The following is a 21,792-nucleotide window of genomic DNA, read 5'->3' on the forward strand; positions in this document are numbered from 1 at the left end:
GAAAACACATATTTCAAATGAAAAGAGTTTATAACAAGGGGACATCAAGTTGTTTGTAATATGACCAATTAAAGTAATTGCAACTCTGTTTGAACACGTTTCACCACAACGAAACAGGGTTTCTATGCATTGTAATCGGCTTATACAGCGTTTCAGAGCAAGAAATATTGTTTTTAACCAAACTGAACAACTTGCAATGTCCTAAGAAAACACATATTTCAAGTGAAAAGAGTTTATACAGGGGAGAAACAAGTTGTTTTAACATGGTTCTAATGTGACCCTTGAAAGTAATTGTAACTCTGTTTTTACACCTCTAACCACAAGGAGGCAACGTTTCCACGCATTATAATTGGCTTATACATAGTTTCAGAGCAAGAAATATTGTTTTTAACCAAATTGAACAACTTAAACACTGTTTCAGGGCAAGAGATTGTGTTTTAGACTAAAAGGGAATGCATTATAAGAAGAATCTTTACTTTGAAACTCTGTTCTTTACCTTTTTCACACAATGAAACAGCTTTGTATTCACCTTAAACACTGTTGCAGGGCAAGAGATCATGTTTAGACTAAAAGGGAATGCATTATAAGAAGAATCTTTACTTTGAAACTCTGTTCTTTACCTTTTTCACACTATGAAACAGCTTTGTATTCACTTTGTAACACTGTTGCAGGGCAAGAGATCATGTTTAGACTAAAAGGGAATGCATTATAAGAAGAATCTTTACTTTGAAACTCTGTTCTTTACCTTTTTCACACTATGAAACAGCTTTGTATTCACCTTAAACACTGTTTCAGAGCTAGACATCTTGTTTTTAACCAAACTGAATAACTTACAATATGTTAAGAAAACACATATTTCAAATGAAAAGAGTTTATAACAAGGGGACATCAAGTTGTTTGTAATATGACCAATTAAAGTAATTGCAACTCTGTTTGAACACGTTTCACCACAACGAAACAGGGTTTCTATGCATTGTAATCGGCTTATACAGCGTTTCAGAGCAAGAAATATTGTTTTTAACCAAACTGAACAACTTACAATATCCTAAGAAAACACATATTTCAAGTGAAAAGAGTTTATACAGGGGAGAAACAAGTTGTTTTAACATGGTTCTAATGTGACCCTTGAAAGTAATTGCAACTCTGTTTTTACACCTCTAACCACAAGGAGGCAACGTTTCCACGCATTATAATTGGCTTATACATAGTTTCAGAGCAAGAAATATTGTTTTTAACCAAATTGAACAACTAAAACACTGTTTCAGGGCAAGAGATTGTGTTTTAGACTAAAAGGGAATGCATTATAAGAAGAATCTTTACTTTGAAACTCTGTTCTTTACCTTTTTCACACTATGAAACAGCTTTGTATTCACCTTAAACACTGTTGCAGGGCAAGAGATCATGTTTAGACTAAAAGGGAATGCATTATAAGAAGAATCTTTACTTTGAAACTCTGTTCTTTACCTTTTTCACACAATGAAACAGCTTTGTATTCACCGTAAACACTGTTGCAGGGCAAGAGATCATGTTTAGACTAAAAGGGAATGCATTATAAGAAGAATCTTTACTTTGAAACTCTGTTCTTTACCTTTTTCACACTATGAAACAGCTTTGTATTCACCTTAAACACTGTTGCAGGGCAAGAGATAATGTTTAGACTAAAAGGGAATGCATTATAAGAAGAATCTTTACTTTGAAACTCTGTTCTTTACCTTTTTCACACTATGAAACAGCTTTGTATTCACCTTAAACACTGTTGCAGGGCAAGAGATCATGTTTAGACTAAAAGGGAATGCATTATAAGAAGAATCTTTACTTTGAAACTCTGTTCTTTACCTTTTTCACACTATGAAACAGCTTTGTATTCACCTTAAACACTGTTTCAGGGCAAGAGATTGTGTTTTAGACTAAAAGGGAATGCATTATAAGAAGAATCTTTACTTTGAAACTCTGTTCTTTACCTTTTTCACACTATGAAACAGCTTTGTATTCACCTTAAACACTGTTGCAGGGCAAGAGACCATGTTTAGACTAAAAGGGAATGCATTATAAGAAGAATCTTTACTTTGAAACTCTGTTCTTTACCTTTTTCACACTATGAAACAGCTTTGTATTCACCTTAAACACTGTTTCAGGGTAAGAGATTGTGTTTTAGACTAAAAGGGAATGCATTATAAGAAGAATCTTTACTTAGAAACTCTGTTCTTTACCTTTTTCACACTATGAAACAGCTTTGTATTCACCTTAAACACTGTTTCAGAGCTAGACATCTTGTTATTAACCAAACTGAATAACTTACAATATGTTAAGAAAACACATATTTCAAATGAAAAGAGTTTATAACAAGGGGACATCAAGTTGTTTGTAATATGACCAATTAAAGTAATTGCAACTCTGTTTGAACACGTTTCACCACAACGAAACAGGGTTTCTATGCATTGTAATCGGCTTATACAGCGTTTCAGAGCAAGAAATATTGTTTTTAACCAAACTGAACAACTTGCAATGTCCTAAGAAAACACATATTTCAAGTGAAAAGAGTTTATACAGGGGAGAAACAAGTTGTTTTAACATGGTTCTAATGTGACCCTTGAAAGTAATTGTAACTCTGTTTTTACACCTCTAACCATAAGGAGGCAACGTTTCCACGCATTATAATTGGCTTATACATAGTTTCAGAGCAAGAAATATTGTTTTTAACCAAATTGAACAACTTAAACACTGTTTCAGGGCAAGAGATTGTGTTTTAGACTAAAAGGGAATGCATTATAAGAAGAATCTTTACTTTGAAACTCTGTTCTTTACCTTTTTCACACTATGAAACAGCTTTGTATTCACCTTAAACACTGTTGCAGGGCAAGAGATCATGTTTAGACTAAAAGGGAATGCATTATAAGAAGAATCTTTACTTTGAAACTCTGTTCTTTACCTTTTTCACACAATGAAACAGCTTTGTATTCACCTTAAACACTGCTGCAGGGCAAGAGATCATGTTTAGACTAAAAGGGAATGCATTATAAGAAGAATCTTTACTTTGAAACTCTGTTCTTTACCTTTTTCACACTATGAAACAGCTTTGTATTCACCTTAAACACTGTTTCAGGGCAAGAGATTGTGTTTTAGACTAAAAGGGAATGCATTATAAGAAGAATCTTTACTTTGAAACTCTGTTCTTTACCTTTTTCACACAATGAAACAGCTTTGTATTCACTTTGTAACACTGTTGCAGGGCAAGAGATCATGTTTAGACTAAAAGGGAATGCATTATAAGAAGAATCTTTACTTTGAAACTCTGTTCTTTACCTTTTTCACACTATGAAACAGCTTTGTATTCACCTTAAACACTGTTGCAGGGCAAGAGATCATGTTTAGACTAAAAGGGAATGCATTATAAGAAGAATCTTTACTTTGAAACTCTGTTCTTTACCTTTTTCACACGATGAAACAGCTTTGTATTCACCTTAAACACTGTTTCAGGGCAAGAGATCATGTTTAGACTAAAAGGGAATGCATTATAAGAAGAATCTTTACTTTGAAACTCTGTTCTTTACCTTTTTCACACTATGAAACAGCTTTGTATTCACCTTAAACACTGTTTCAGGGTAAGAGATTGTGTTTTAGACTAAAAGGGAATGCATTCTAAGAAGAATCTTTACTTTGAAACTCTGTTCTTTACCTTTTTCACACTATGAAACAGCTTTGTATTCACCTTAAACACTGTTTCAGAGCTAGACATCTTGTTTTTAACCAAACTGAATAACTTACAATATGTTAAGAAAACACATATTTCAAATGAAAAGAGTTTATAACAAGGGGACATCAAGTTGTTTGTAATATGACCAATTAAAGTAATTGCAACTCTGTTTGAACACGTTTCACCACAACGAAACAGGGTTTCTATGCATTGTAATCGGCTTATACAGCGTTTCAGAGCAAGAAATATTGTTTTTAACCAAACTGAACAACTTACAATATCCTAAGAAAACACATATTTCAAGTGAAAAGAGTTTATACAGGGGAGAAACAAGTTGTTTTAACATGGTTCTAATGTGACCCTTGAAAGTAATTGTAACTCTGTTTTTACACCTCTAACCACAAGGAGGCAACGTTTCCACGCATTATAATTGGCTTATACATAGTTTCAGAGCAAGAAATATTGTTTTTAACCAAATTGAACAACTTAAACACTGTTTCAGGGCAAGAGATTGTGTTTTAGACTAAAAGGGAATGCATTATAAGAAGAATCTTTACTTTGAAACTCTGTTCTTTACCTTTTTCACACTATGAAACAGCTTTGTATTCACCTTAAACACTGTTGCAGGGCAAGAGATCATGTTTAGACTAAAAGGGAATGCATTATAAGAAGAATCTTTACTTTGAAACTCTGTTCTTTACCTTTTTCACACAATGAAACAGCTTTGTATTCACCTTAAACACTGTTGCAGGGCAAGAGATCATGTTTAGACTAAAAGGGAATGCATTATAAGAAGAATCTTTACTTTGAAACTCTGTTCTTTACCTTTTTCACACTATGAAACAGCTTTGTATTCACCTTAAACACTGTTGCAGGGCAAGAGATCATGTTTAGACTAAAAGGGAATGCATTATAAGAAGAATCTTTACTTTGAAACTCTGTTCTTTACCTTTTTCACACTATGAAACAGCTTTGTATTCACCTTAAACACTGTTGCAGGGCAAGAGATCATGTTTAGACTAAAAGGGAATGCATTATAAGAAGAATCTTTACTTTGAAACTCTGTTCTTTACCTTTTTCACACTATGAAACAGCTTTGTATTCACCTTAAACACTGTTTCAGGGCAAGAGATTGTGTTTTAGACTAAAAGGGAATGCATTATAAGAAGAATCTTTACTTTGAAACTCTGTTCTTTACCTTTTTCACACTATGAAACAGCTTTGTATTCACCTTAAACACTGTTGCAGGGCAAGAGACCATGTTTAGACTAAAAGGGAATGCATTATAAGAAGAATCTTTACTTTGAAACTCTGTTCTTTACCTTTTTCACACTATGAAACAGCTTTGTATTCACCTTAAACACTGTTTCAGGGTAAGAGATTGTGTTTTAGACTAAAAGGGAATGCATTATAAGAAGAATCTTTACTTAGAAACTCTGTTCTTTACCTTTTTCACACTATGAAACAGCTTTGTATTCACCTTAAACACTGTTTCAGAGCTAGACATCTTGTTATTAACCAAACTGAATAACTTACAATATGTTAAGAAAACACATATTTCAAATGAAAAGAGTTTATAACAAGGGGACATCAAGTTGTTTGTAATATGACCAATTAAAGTAATTGCAACTCTGTTTGAACACGTTTCACCACAACGAAACAGGGTTTCTATGCATTGTAATCGGCTTATACAGCGTTTCAGAGCAAGAAATATTGTTTTTAACCAAACTGAACAACTTACAATATCCTAAGAAAACACATATTTCAAGTGAAAAGAGTTTATACAGGGGAGAAACAAGTTGTTTTAACATGGTTCTAATGTGACCCTTGAAAGTAATTGTAACTCTGTTTTTACACCTCTAACCACAAGGAGGCAACGTTTCCACGCATTATAATTGGCTTATACATAGTTTCAGAGCAAGAAATATTGTTTTTAACCAAATTGAACAACTTAAACACTGTTTCAGGGCAAGAGATTGTGTTTTAGACTAAAAGGGAATGCATTATAAGAAGAATCTTTACTTTGAAACTCTGTTCTTTACCTTTTTCACACTATGAAACAGCTTTGTATTCACCTTAAACACTGTTGCAGGGCAAGAGATCATGTTTAGACTAAAAGGGAATGCATTATAAGAAGAATCTTTACTTTGAAACTCTGTTCTTTACCTTTTTCACACAATGAAACAGCTTTGTATTCACCTTAAACACTGTTGCAGGGCAAGAGATCATGTTTAGACTAAAAGGGAATGCATTATAAGAAGAATCTTTACTTTGAAACTCTGTTCTTTACCTTTTTCACACTATGAAACAGCTTTGTATTCACCTTAAACACTGTTGCAGGGCAAGAGATCATGTTTAGACTAAAAGGGAATGCATTATAAGAAGAATCTTTACTTTGAAACTCTGTTCTTTACCTTTTTCACACTATGAAACAGCTTTGTATTCACCTTAAACACTGTTGCAGGGCAAGAGATCATGTTTAGACTAAAAGGGAATGCATTATAAGAAGAATCTTTACTTTGAAACTCTGTTCTTTACCTTTTTCACACTATGAAACAGCTTTGTATTCACCTTAAACACTGTTTCAGGGCAAGAGATTGTGTTTTAGACTAAAAGGGAATGCATTATAAGAAGAATCTTTACTTTGAAACTCTGTTCTTTACCTTTTTCACACTATGAAACAGCTTTGTATTCACCTTAAACACTGTTGCAGGGCAAGAGATCATGTTTAGACTAAAAGGGAATGCATTATAAGAAGAATCTTTACTTTGAAACTCTGTTCTTTACCTTTTTCACACTATGAAACAGCTTTGTATTCACCTTAAAATCTGTTGCAGGGCAAGAGATCATGTTTAGACTAAAAGGGAATGCATTATAAGAAGAATCTTTACTTTGAAACTCTGTTCTTTACCTTTTTCACACTATGAAACAGCTTTGTATTCACCTTAAACACTGTTTCAGGGCAAGAGATTGTGTTTTAGACTAAAAGGGAATGCATTATAAGAAGAATCTTTACTTTGAAACTCTGTTCTTTACCTTTTTCACACTATGAAACAGCTTTGTATTCACCTTAAACACTGTTGCAGGGCAAGAGACCATGTTTAGACTAAAAGGGAATGCATTATAAGAAGAATCTTTACTTTGAAACTCTGTTCTTTACCTTTTTCACACTATGAAACAGCTTTGTATTCACCTTAAACACTGTTTCAGGGTAAGAGATTGTGTTTTAGACTAAAAGGGAATGCATTATAAGAAGAATCTTTACTTAGAAACTCTGTTCTTTACCTTTTTCACACTATGAAACAGCTTTGTATTCACCTTAAACACTGTTTCAGAGCTAGACATCTTGTTATTAACCAAACTGAATAACTTACAATATGTTAAGAAAACACATATTTCAAATGAAAAGAGTTTATAACAAGGGGACATCAAGTTGTTTGTAATATGACCAATTAAAGTAATTGCAACTCTGTTTGAACACGTTTCACCACAACGAAACAGGGTTTCTATGCATTGTAATCGGCTTATACAGCGTTTCAGAGCAAGAAATATTGTTTTTAACCAAACTGAACAACTTACAATATCCTAAGAAAACACATATTTCAAGTGAAAAGAGTTTATACAGGGGAGAAACAAGTTGTTTTAACATGGTTCTAATGTGACCCTTGAAAGTAATTGTAACTCTGTTTTTACACCTCTAACCACAAGGAGGGAACGTTTCCACGCATTATAATTGGCTTATACATAGTTTCAGAGCAAGAAATATTGTTTTTAACCAAATTGAACAACTTAAACACTGTTTCAGGGCAAGAGATTGTGTTTTAGACTAAAAGGGAATGCATTATAAGAAGAATCTTTACTTTGAAACTCTGTTCTTTACCTTTTTCACACTATGAAACAGCTTTGTATTCACCTTAAACACTGTTGCAGGGCAAGAGATCATGTTTAGACTAAAAGGGAATGCATTATAAGAAGAATCTTTACTTTGAAACTCTGTTCTTTACCTTTTTCACACTATGAAACAGCTTTGTATTCACCTTAAACACTGTTGCAGGGCAAGAGATCATGTTTAGACTAAAAGGGAATGCATTATAAGAAGAATCTTTACTTTGAAACTCTGTTCTTTACCTTTTTCACACTATGAAACAGCTTTGTATTCACCTTAAACACTGTTGCAGGGCAAGAGATCATGTTTAGACTAAAAGGGAATGCATTATAAGAAGAATCTTTACTTTGAAACTCTGTTCTTTACCTTTTTCACACTATGAAACAGCTTTGTATTCACCTTAAACACTGTTTCAGGGCAAGAGATTGTGTTTTAGACTAAAAGGGAATGCATTATAAGAAGAATCTTTACTTTGAAACTCTGTTCTTTACCTTTTTCACACTATGAAACAGCTTTGTATTCACCTTAAACACTGTTGCAGGGCAAGAGACCATGTTTAGACTAAAAGGGAATGCATTATAAGAAGAATCTTTACTTTGAAACTCTGTTCTTTACCTTTTTCACACTATGAAACAGCTTTGTATTCACCTTAAACACTGTTGCAGGGCAAGAGATCATGTTTAGACTAAAAGGGAATGCATTATAAGAAGAATCTTTACTTTGAAACTCTGTTCTTTACCTTTTTCACACAATGAAACAGCTTTGTATTCACCTTAAACACTGTTGCAGGGCAAGAGATCATGTTTAGACTAAAAGGGAATGCATTATAAGAAGAATCTTTACTTTGAAACTCTGTTCTTTACCTTTTTCACACTATGAAACAGCTTTGTATTCACCTTAAACACTGTTGCAGGGCAAGAGATCATGTTTAGACTAAAAGGGAATGCATTATAAGAAGAATCTTTACTTTGAAACTCTGTTCTTTACCTTTTTCACACTATGAAACAGCTTTGTATTCACCTTAAACACTGTTTCAGGGCAAGAGATTGTGTTTTAGACTAAAAGGGAATGCATTATAAGAAGAATCTTTACTTTGAAACTCTGTTCTTTACCTTTTTCACACTATGAAACAGCTTTGTATTCACCTTAAACACTGTTGCAGGGCAAGAGATCATGTTTAGACTAAAAGGGAATGCATTATAAGAAGAATCTTTACTTTGAAACTCTGTTCTTTACCTTTTTCACACTATGAAACAGCTTTGTATTCACCTTAAACACTGTTGCAGGGCAAGAGATCATGTTTAGACTAAAAGGGAATGCATTATAAGAAGAATCTTTACTTTGAAACTCTGTTCTTTACCTTTTTCACACTATGAAACAGCTTTGTATTCACCTTAAACACTGTTTCAGGGCAAGAGATTGTGTTTTAGACTAAAAGGGAATGCATTATAAGAAGAATCTTTACTTTGAAACTCTGTTCTTTACCTTTTTCACACTATGAAACAGCTTTGTATTCACCTTAAACACTGTTGCAGGGCAAGAGACCATGTTTAGACTAAAAGGGAATGCATTATAAGAAGAATCTTTACTTTGAAACTCTGTTCTTTACCTTTTTCACACTATGAAACAGCTTTGTATTCACCTTAAACACTGTTTCAGGGTAAGAGATTGTGTTTTAGACTAAAAGGGAATGCATTATAAGAAGAATCTTTACTTAGAAACTCTGTTCTTTACCTTTTTCACACTATGAAACAGCTTTGTATTCACCTTAAACACTGTTTCAGAGCTAGACATCTTGTTATTAACCAAACTGAATAACTTACAATATGTTAAGAAAACACATATTTCAAATGAAAAGAGTTTATAACAAGGGGACATCAAGTTGTTTGTAATATGACCAATTAAAGTAATTGCAACTCTGTTTGAACACGTTTCACCACAACGAAACAGGGTTTCTATGCATTGTAATCGGCTTATACAGCGTTTCAGAGCAAGAAATATTGTTTTTAACCAAACTGAACAACTTACAATATCCTAAGAAAACACATATTTCAAGTGAAAAGAGTTTATACAGGGGAGAAACAAGTTGTTTTAACATGGTTCTAATGTGACCCTTGAAAGTAATTGTAACTCTGTTTTTACACCTCTAACCACAAGGAGGCAACGTTTCCACGCATTATAATTGGCTTATACATAGTTTCAGAGCAAGAAATATTGTTTTTAACCAAATTGAACAACTTAAACACTGTTTCAGGGCAAGAGATTGTGTTTTAGACTAAAAGGGAATGCATTATAAGAAGAATCTTTACTTTGAAACTCTGTTCTTTACCTTTTTCACACTATGAAACAGCTTTGTATTCACCTTAAACACTGTTGCAGGGCAAGAGATCATGTTTAGACTAAAAGGGAATGCATTATAAGAAGAATCTTTACTTTGAAACTCTGTTCTTTACCTTTTTCACACTATGAAACAGCTTTGTATTCACCTTAAACACTGTTGCAGGGCAAGAGATCATGTTTAGACTAAAAGGGAATGCATTATAAGAAGAATCTTTACTTTGAAACTCTGTTCTTTACCTTTTTCACACTATGAAACAGCTTTGTATTCACCTTAAACACTGTTTCAGGGCAAGAGATTGTGTTTTAGACTAAAAGGGAATGCATTATAAGAAGAATCTTTACTTTGAAACTCTGTTCTTTACCTTTTTCACACTATGAAACAGCTTTGTATTCACCTTAAACACTGTTGCAGGGCAAGAGACCATGTTTAGACTAAAAGGGAATGCATTATAAGAAGAATCTTTACTTTGAAACTCTGTTCTTTACCTTTTTCACACTATGAAACAGCTTTGTATTCACCTTAAACACTGTTTCAGGGTAAGAGATTGTGTTTTAGACTAAAAGGGAATGCATTATAAGAAGAATCTTTACTTAGAAACTCTGTTCTTTACCTTTTTCACACTATGAAACAGCTTTGTATTCACCTTAAACACTGTTTCAGAGCTAGACATCTTGTTATTAACCAAACTGAATAACTTACAATATGTTAAGAAAACACATATTTCAAATGAAAAGAGTTTATAACAAGGGGACATCAAGTTGTTTGTAATATGACCAATTAAAGTAATTGCAACTCTGTTTGAACACGTTTCACCACAACGAAACAGGGTTTCTATGCATTGTAATCGGCTTATACAGCGTTTCAGAGCAAGAAATATTGTTTTTAACCAAACTGAACAACTTACAATATCCTAAGAAAACACATATTTCAAGTGAAAAGAGTTTATACAGGGGAGAAACAAGTTGTTTTAACATGGTTCTAATGTGACCCTTGAAAGTAATTGTAACTCTGTTTTTACACCTCTAACCACAAGGAGGCAACATTTCCACGCATTATAATTGGCTTATACATAGTTTCAGAGCAAGAAATATTGTTTTTAACCAAATTGAACAACTTAAACACTGTTTCAGGGCAAGAGATTGTGTTTTAGACTAAAAGGGAATGCATTATAAGAAGAATCTTTACTTTGAAACTCTGTTCTTTACCTTTTTCACACTATGAAACAGCTTTGTATTCACCTTAAACACTGTTGCAGGCCAAGAGATCATGTTTAGACTAAAAGGGAATGCATTATAAGAAGAATCTTTACTTTGAAACTCTGTTCTTTACCTTTTTCACACAATGAAACAGCTTTGTATTCACCTTAAACACTGTTGCAGGGCAAGAGATCATGTTTAGACTAAAAGGGAATGCATTATAAGAAGAATCTTTACTTTGAAACTCTGTTCTTTACCTTTTTCACACTATGAAACAGCTTTGTATTCACCTTAAACACTGTTTCAGGGCAAGAGATTGTGTTTTAGACTAAAAGGGAATGCATTATAAGAAGAATCTTTACTTTGAAACTCTGTTCTTTACCTTTTTCACACAATGAAACAGCTTTGTATTCACTTTGTAACACTGTTGCAGGGCAAGAGATCATGTTTAGACTAAAAGGGAATGCATTATAAGAAGAATCTTTACTTTGAAACTCTGTTCTTTACCTTTTTCACACTATGAAACAGCTTTGTATTCACCTTAAACACTGTTGCAGGGCAAGAGATCATGTTTAGACTAAAAGGGAATGCATTATAAGAAGAATCTTTACTTTGAAACTCTGTTCTTTACCTTTTTCACACTATGAAACAGCTTTGTATTCACCTTAAACACTGTTGCAGGGCAAGAGATCATGTTTAGACTAAAAGGGAATGCATTATAAGAAGAATCTTTACTTTGAAACTCTGTTCTTTACCTTTTTCACACAATGAAACAGCTTTGTATTCACTTTGTAACACTGTTGCAGGGCAAGAGATCATGTTTAGACTAAAAGGGAATGCATTATAAGAAGAATCTTTACTTTGAAACTCTGTTCTTTACCTTTTTCACACTATGAAACAGCTTTGTATTCACCTTAAACACTGTTGCAGGGCAAGAGATCATGTTTAGACTAAAAGGGAATGCATTATAAGAAGAATCTTTACTTTGAAACTCTGTTCTTTACCTTTTTCACACAATGAAACAGCTTTGTATTCACCTTAAACACTGTTGCAGGGCAAGAGATCATGTTTAGACTAAAAGGGAATGCATTATAAGAAGAATCTTTACTTTGAAACTCTGTTCTTTACCTTTTTCACACTATGAAACAGCTTTGTATTCACCTTAAACACTGTTTCAGGGCAAGAGATTGTGTTTTAGACTAAAAAGGAATGCATTATAAGAAGAATCTTTACTTTGAAACTCTGTTCTTTACCTTTTTCACACTATGAAACAGCTTTGTATTCACCTTAAACACTGTTTCAGGGCAAGAGATTGTGTTTTAGACTAAAAGGGAATGCATTATAAGAAGAATCTTTGCTTTGAAACTCTGTTCTTTACCTTTTTCACACTATGAAACAGCTTTGTATTCACCTTAAACACTGTTGCAGGGCAAGAGATCATGTTTAGACTAAAAGGGAATGCATTATAAGAAGAATCTTTACTTTGAAACTCTGTTCTTTACCTTTTTCACACAATGAAACAGCTTTGTATTCACCTTAAACACTGTTGCAGGGCAAGAGATCATGTTTAGACTAAAAGGGAATGCATTATAAGAAGAATCTTTACTTTGAAACTCTGTTCTTTACCTTTTTCACACTATGAAACAGCTTTGTATTCACCTTAAACACTGTTTCAGGGCAAGAGATTGTGTTTTAGACTAAAAGAGAATGCATTATAAGAAGAATCTTTACTTTGAAACTCTGTTCTTTACCTTTTTCACACAATGAAACAGCTTTGTATTCACTTTGTAACACTGTTGCAGGGCAAGAGATCATGTTTAGACTAAAAGGGAATGCATTATAAGAAGAATCTTTACTTTGAAACTCTGTTCTTTACCTTTTTCACACTATGAAACAGCTTTGTATTCACCTTAAACACTGTTGCAGGGCAAGAGATCATGTTTAGACTAAAAGGGAATGCATTATAAGAAGAATCTTTACTTTGAAACTCTGTTCTTTACCTTTTTCACACTATGAAACAGCTTTGTATTCACCTTAAACACTGTTTCAGGGCAAGAGATTGTGTTTTAGACTAAAAGGGAATGCATTATAAGAAGAATCTTTACTTTGAAACTCTGTTCTTTACCTTTTTCACACTATGAAACAGCTTTGTATTCACCTTAAACACTGTTTCAGGGCAAGAGATTGTGTTTTAGACTAAAAGGGAATGCATTATAAGAAGAATCTTTACTTTGAAACTCTGTTCTTTACCTTTTTCACACTATGAAACAGCTTTGTATTCACCTTAAACACTGTTTCAGGGCAAGAGATTGTGTTTTAGACTAAAAGGGAATGCATTATAAGAAGAATCTTTACTTTGAAACTCTGTTCTTTACCTTTTTCACACTATGAAACAGCTTTGTATTCACCTTAAACACTGTTTCAGGGTAAGAGATTGTGTTTTAGACTAAAAGGGAATGCATTATAAGAAGAATCTTTACTTAGAAACTCTGTTCTTTACCTTTTTCACACTATGAAACAGCTTTGTATTCACCTTAAACACTGTTTCAGAGCTAGACATCTTGTTTTTAACCAAACTGAATAACTTACAATATGTTAAGAAAACACATATTTCAAATGAAAAGAGTTTATAACAAGGGGACATCAAGTTGTTTGTAATATGACCAATTAAAGTAATTGCAACTCTGTTTTTACACCTCTAACCACAAGGAGGCAACGTTTCCACGCATTATAATTGGCTTATACATAGTTTCAGAGCAAGAAATATTGTTTTTAACCAAATTGAACAACTTAAACACTGTTTCAGGGCAAAAGATTGTGTTTTAGACTAAAAGGGAATGCATTATAAGAAGAATCTTTACTTTGAAACTCTGTTCTTTACCTTTTTCACACTATGAAACAGCTTTGTATTCACCTTAAACACTGTTGCAGGGCAAGAGATCATGTTTAGACTAAAAGGGAATGCATTATAAGAAGAATCTTTACTTTGAAACTCTGTTCTTTACCTTTTTCACACAATGAAACAGCTTTGTATTCACCTTAAACACTGTTGCAGGGCAAGAGATCATGTTTAGACTAAAAGGGAATGCATTATAAGAAGAATCTTTACTTTGAAACTCTGTTCTTTACCTTTTTCACACTATGAAACAGCTTTGTATTCACCTTAAACACTGTTTCAGGGCAAGAGATTGTGTTTTAGACTAAAAGGGAATGCATTATAAGAAGAATCTTTACTTTGAAACTCTGTTCTTTACCTTTTTCACACTATGAAACAGCTTTGTATTCACCTTAAACACTGTTGCAGGGCAAGAGATCATGTTTAGACTAAAAGGGAATGCATTATAAGAAGAATCTTTACTTTGAAACTCTGTTCTTTACCTTTTTCACACTATGAAACAGCTTTGTATTCACCTTAAACACTGTTTCAGGGCAAGAGATTGTGTTTTAGACTAAAAGGGAATGCATTATAAGAAGAATCTTTACTTTGAAACTCTGTTCTTTACCTTTTTCACACTATGAAACAGCTTTGTATTCACCTTAAACACTGTTTCAGGGCAAGAGATTGTGTTTTAGACTAAAAGGGAATGCATTATAAGAAGAATCTTTACTTTGAAACTCTGTTCTTTACCTTTTTCACACTATGAAACAGCTTTGTATTCACCTTAAACACTGTTGCAGGGTAAGAGATTGTGTTTTAGACTAAAAGGGAATGCATTATAAGAAGAATCTTTACTTAGAAACTCTGTTCTTTACCTTTTTCACACTATGAAACAGCTTTGTATTCACCTTAAACACTGTTTCAGAGCTAGACATCTTGTTTTTAACCAAACTGAATAACTTACAATATGTTAAGAAAACACATATTTCAAATGAAAAGAGTTTATAACAAGGGGACATCAAGTTGTTTGTAATATGACCAATTAAAGTAATTGCAACTCTGTTTGAACACGTTTCACCACAACGAAACAGGGTTTCTATGCATTGTAATCGGCTTATACAGCGTTTCAGAGCAAGAAATATTGTTTTTAACCAAACTGAACAACTTACAATATCCTAAGAAAACACATATTTCAAGTGAAAAGAGTTTATACAGGGGAGAAACAAGTTGTTTTAACATGGTTCTAATGTGACCCTTGAAAGTAATTGCAACTCTGTTTTTACACCTCTAACCACAAGGAGGCAACGTTTCCACGCATTATAATTGGCTTATACATAGTTTCAGAGCAAGAAATATTGTTTTTAACCAAATTGAACAACTTGAACACTGTTTCAGGGCAAGAGATTGTGTTTTAGACTAAAAGGGAATGCATTATAAGAAGAATCTTTACTTTGAAACTCTGTTCTTTACCTTTTTCACACAATGAAACAGCTTTGTATTCACCTTAAACACTGTTGCAGGGCAAGAGATCATGTTTAGACTAAAAGGGAATGCATTATAAGAAGAATCTTTACTTTGAAACTCTGTTCTTTACCTTTTTCACACAATGAAACAGCTTTGTATTCACTTTGTAACACTGTTGCAGGGCAAGAGATCATGTTTAGACTAAAAGGGAATGCATTATAAGAAGAATCTTTACATTGAAACTCTGTTCTTTACCTTTTTCACACTATGAAACAGCTTTGTATTCACCTTAAACACTGTTGCAGGGCAAGAGATCATGTTTAGACTAAAAGGGAATGCATTATAAGAAGAATCTTTACTTTGAAACTCTGTTCTTTACCTTTTTCACACTATGAAACAGCTTTGTATTCACCTTAAACACTGTTGCAGGGCAAGAGATCATGTTTAGACTAAAAGGGAATGCATTATAAGAAGAATCTTTACTTTGAAACTCTGTTCTTTACCTTTTTCACACTATGAAACAGCTTTGTATTCACCTTAAACACTGTTTCAGGGCAAGAGATTGTGTTTTAGACTAAAAAGGAATGCATTATAAGAAGAATCTTTACTTTGAAACTCTGTTCTTTACCTTTTTCACACTATGAAACAGCTTTGTATTCACCTTAAACACTGTTTCAGGGCAAGAGATTGTGTTTTAGACTAAAAGGGAATGCATTATAAGAAGAATCTTTACTTTGAAACTCTGTTCTTTACCTTTTTCACACTATGAAACAGCTTTGTATTCACCTTAAACACTGTTGCAGGGCAAGAGATCATGTTTAGACTAAAAGGGAATGCATTATAAGAAGAATCTTTACTTTGAAACTCTGTTCTTTACCTTTTTCACACAATGAAACAGCTTTGTATTCACCTTAAACACTGTTGCAGGGCAAGAGATCATGTTTAGACTAAAAGGGAATGCATTATAAGAAGAATCTTTACTTTGAAACTCTGTTCTTTACCTTTTTCACACTATGAAACAGCTTTGTATTCACCTTAAACACTGTTTCAGGGCAAGAGATTGTGTTTTAGACTAAAAGAGAATGCATTATAAGAAGAATCTTTACTTTGAAACTCTGTTCTTTACCTTTTTCACACAATGAAACAGCTTTGTATTCACTTTGTAACACTGTTGCAGGGCAAGAGATCATGTTTAGACTAAAAGGGAATGCATTATAAGAAGAATCTTTACTTTGAAACTCTGTTCTTTACCTTTTTCACACAATGAAACAGCTTTGTATTCACCTTAAACACTGTTGCAGGGCAAGAGATCATGTTTAGACTAAAAGGGAATGCATTATAAGAAGAATCTTTACTTTGAAACTCTGTTCTTTACCTTTTTCACACTATGAAACAGCTTTGTATTCACCTTAAACACTGTTTCAGGGCAAGAGATTGTGTTTTAGACTAAAAGGGAATGCATTATAAGAAGAATCTTTACTTTGAAACTCTGTTCTTTACCTTTTTCACACTATGAAACAGCTTTGTATTCACCTTAAACACTGTTTCAGGGCAAGAGATTGTGTTTTAGACTAAAAGGGAATGCATTATAAGAAGAATCTTTACTTTGAAACTCTGTTCTTTACCTTTTTCACACTATGAAACAGCTTTGTATTCACCTTAAACACTGTTTCAGGGTAAGAGATTGTGTTTTAGACTAAAAGGGAATGCATTATAAGAAGAATCTTTACTTAGAAACTCTGTTCTTTACCTTTTTCACACTATGAAACAGCTTTGTATTCACCTTAAACACTGTTTCAGAGCTAGACATCTTGTTTTTAACCAAACTGAATAACTTACAATATGTTAAGAAAACACATATTTCAAATGAAAAGAGTTTATAACAAGGGGACATCAAGTTGTTTGTAATATGACCAATTAAATTAATTGCAACTCTGTTTTTACACCTCTAACCACAAGGAGGCAACGTTTCCACGCATTATAATTGGCTTATACATAGTTTCAGAGCAAGAAATATTGTTTTTAACCAAATTGAACAACTTAAACACTGTTTCAGGGCAAGAGATTGTGTTTTAGACTAAAAGGGAATGCATTATAAGAAGAATCTTTACTTTGAAACTCTGTTCTTTACCTTTTTCACACTATGAAACAGCTTTGTATTCACCTTAAACACTGTTGCAGGGCAAGAGATCATGTTTAGACTAAAAGGGAATGCATTATAAGAAGAATCTTTACTTTGAAACTCTGTTCTTTACCTTTTTCACACTATGAAACAGCTTTGTATTCACCTTAAACACTGTTGCAGGGCAAGAGATCATGTTTAGACTAAAAGGGAATGCATTATAAGAAGAATCTTTACTTTGAAACTCTGTTCTTTACCTTTTTCACACTATGAAACAGCTTTGTATTCACTTTGTAACACTGTTGCAGGGCAAGAGATCATGTTTAGACTAAAAGGGAATGCATTATAAGAAGAATCTTTACTTTGAAACTCTGTTCTTTACCTTTTTCACACTATGAAACAGCTTTGTATTCACCTTAAACACTGTTTCAGGGCAAGAGATTGTGTTTTAGACTAAAAGAGAATGCATTATAAGAAGAATCTTTACTTTGAAACTCTGTTCTTTACCTTTTTCACACAATGAAACAGCTTTGTATTCACTTTGTAACACTGTTGCAGGGCAAGAGATCATGTTTAGACTAAAAGGGAATGCATTATAAGAAGAATCTTTACTTTGAAACTCTGTTCTTTACCTTTTTCACACTATGAAACAGCTTTGTATTCACCTTAAACACTGTTGCAGGGCAAGAGATCATGTTTAGACTAAAAGGGAATGCATTATAAGAAGAATCTTTACTTTGAAACTCTGTTCTTTACCTTTTTCACACTATGAAACAGCTTTGTATTCACCTTAAACACTGTTTCAGGGCAAGAGATTGTGTTTTAGACTAAAAGGGAATGCATTATAAGAAGAATCTTTACTTTGAAACTCTGTTCTTTACCTTTTTCACACTATGAAACAGCTTTGTATTCACCTTAAACACTGTTTCAGGGTAAGAGATTGTGTTTTAGACTAAAAGGGAATGCATTATAAGAAGAATCTTTACTTAGAAACTCTGTTCTTTACCTTTTTCACACTATGAAACAGCTTTGTATTCACCTTAAACACTGTTTCAGAGCTAGACATCTTGTTTTTAACCAAACTGAATAACTTACAATATGTTAAGAAAACACATATTTCAAATGAAAAGAGTTTATAACAAGGGGACATCAAGTTGTTTGTAATATGACCAATTAAAGTAATTGCAACTCTGTTTTTACACCTCTAACCACAAGGAGGCAACGTTTCCACGCATTATAATTGGCTTATACATAGTTTCAGAGCAAGAAATATTGTTTTTAACCAAATTGAACAACTTAAACACTGTTTCAGGGCAAAAGATTGTGTTTTAGACTAAAAGGGAATGCATTATAAGAAGAATCTTTACTTTGAAACTCTGTTCTTTACCTTTTTCACACTATGAAACAGCTTTGTATTCACCTTAAACACTGTTGCAGGGCAAGAGATCATGTTTAGACTAAAAGGGAATGCATTATAAGAAGAATCTTTACTTTGAAACTCTGTTCTTTACCTTTTTCACACAATGAAACAGCTTTGTATTCACCTTAAACACTGTTGCAGGGCAAGAGATCATGTTTAGACTAAAAGGGAATGCATTATAAGAAGAATCTTTACTTTGAAACTCTGTTCTTTACCTTTTTCACACTATGAAACAGCTTTGTATTCACCTTAAACACTGTTTCAGGGCAAGAGATTGTGTTTTAGACTAAAAGGGAATGCATTATAAGAAGAATCTTTACTTTGAAACTCTGTTCTTTACCTTTTTCACACAATGAAACAGCTTTGTATTCACTTTGTAACACTGTTGCAGGGCAAGAGATCATGTTTAGACTAAAAGGGAATGCATTATAAGAAGAATCTTTACTTTGAAACTCTGTTCTTTACCTTTTTCACACTATGAAACAGCTTTGTATTCACCTTAAACACTGTTGCAGGGCAAGAGATTGTGTTTTAGACTAAAAGGGAATGCATTATAAGAAGAATCTTTACTTTGAAACTCTGTTCTTTACCTTTTTCACACTATGAAACAGCTTTGTATTCACCTTAAACACTGTTTCAGGGCAAGAGATTGTGTTTTAGACTAAAAGGGAATGCATTATAAGAAGAATCTTTACTTTGAAACTCTGTTCTTTACCTTTTTCACACTATGAAACAGCTTTGTATTCACCTTAAACACTGTTGCAGGGTAAGAGATTGTGTTTTAGACTAAAAGGGTATGCATTATAAGAAGAATCTTTACTTAGAAACTCTGTTCTTTACCTTTTTCACACTATGAAACAGCTTTGTATTCACCTTAAACACTGTTTCAGAGCTAGACATCTTGTTTTTAACCAAACTGAATAACTTACAATATGTTAAGAAAACACATATTTCAAATGAAAAGAGTTTATAACAAGGGGACATCAAGTTGTTTGTAATATGACCAATTAAAGTAATTGCAACTCTGTTTGAACACGTTTCACCACAACGAAACAGGGTTTCTATGCATTGTAAACGGCTTATACAGCGTTTCAGAGCAAGAAATATTGTTTTTAACCAAACTGAACAACTTACAATATCCTAAGAAAACACATATTTCAAGTGAAAAGAGTTTATACAGGGGAGAAACAAGTTGTTTTAACATGGTTCTAATGTGACCCTTGAAAGTAATTGCAACTCTGTTTTTACACCTCTAACCACAAGGAGACAACGTTTCCACGCATTATAATTGGCTTATACATAGTTTCAGAGCAAGAAATATTGTTTTTAACCAAATTGAACAACTTGAACACTGTTTCAGGGCAAGAGATTGTGTTTTAGACTAAAAGGGAATGCATTATAAGAAGAATCTTTACTTTGAAACTCTGTTCTTTACCTTTTTCACACTATGAAACAGCTTTGTATTCACCTTAAACACTGTTTCAGGGCAAGAGATTGTGTTTTAGACTAAAAGGGAATGCATTATAAGAAGAATCTTTACTTTGAAACTCTGTTCTTTACCTTTTTCACACAATGAAACAGCTTTGTATTCACCTTAAACACTGTTGCAGGGCAAGAGATCATGTTTAGACTAAAAGGGAATGCATTATAAGAAGAATCTTTACTTTGAAACTCTGTTCTTTACCTTTTTCACACAATGAAACAGCTTTGTATTCACTTTGTAACACTGTTGCAGGGCAAGAGATCATGTTTAGACTAAAAGGGAATGCATTATAAGAAGAATCTTTACTTTGAAACTCTGTTCTTTACCTTTTTCACACTATGAAACAGCTTTGTATTCACCTTAAACACTGTTGCAGGGCAAGAGATCATGTTTAGACTAAAAGGGAATGCATTATAAGAAGAATCTTTACTTTGAAACTCTGTTCTTTACCTTTTTCACACTATGAAACAGCTTTGTATTCACCTTAAACACTGTTGCAGGGCAAGAGATCATGTTTAGACTAAAAGGGAATGCATTATAAGAAGAATCTTTACTTTGAAACTCTGTTCTTTACCTTTTTCACACTATGAAACAGCTTTGTATTCACCTTAAACACTGTTTCAGGGCAAGAGATTGTGGTTTAGACTAAAAAGGAATGCATTATAAGAAGAATCTTTACTTTGAAACTCTGTTCTTTACCTTTTTCACACTATGAAACAGCTTTGTATTCACCTTAAACACTGTTTCAGGGCAAGAGATTGTGTTTTAGACTAAAAGGGAATGCATTATAAGAAGAATCTTTACTTTGAAACTCTGTTCTTTACCTTTTTCACACTATGAAACAGCTTTGTATTCACCTTAAACACTGTTGCAGGGCAAGAGATCATGTTTAGACTAAAAGGGAATGCATTATAAGAAGAATCTTTACTTTGAAACTCTGTTCTTTACCTTTTTCACACAATGAAACAGCTTTGTATTCACCTTAAACACTGTTGCAGGGCAAGAGATCATGTTTAGACTAAAAGGGAATGCATTATAAGAAGAATCTTTACTTTGAAACTCTGTTCTTTACCTTTTTCACACTATGAAACAGCTTTGTATTCACCTTAAACACTGTTTCAGGGCAAGAGATTGTGTTTTAGACTAAAAGAGAATGCATTATAAGAAGAATCTTTACTTTGAAACTCTGTTCTTTACCTTTTTCACACAATGAAACAGCTTTGTATTCACTTTGTAACACTGTTGCAGGGCAAGAGATCATGTTTAGACTAAAAGGGAATGCATTATAAGAAGAATCTTTACTTTGAA

This window comes from Electrophorus electricus, chromosome 12 (assembly GCF_041902795.1).
Source record: "Electrophorus electricus isolate QZ-2024a chromosome 12, ASM4190279v1, whole genome shotgun sequence".
In the NCBI taxonomy this organism is placed as follows: Eukaryota; Metazoa; Chordata; class Actinopteri; order Gymnotiformes; family Gymnotidae; genus Electrophorus; species Electrophorus electricus.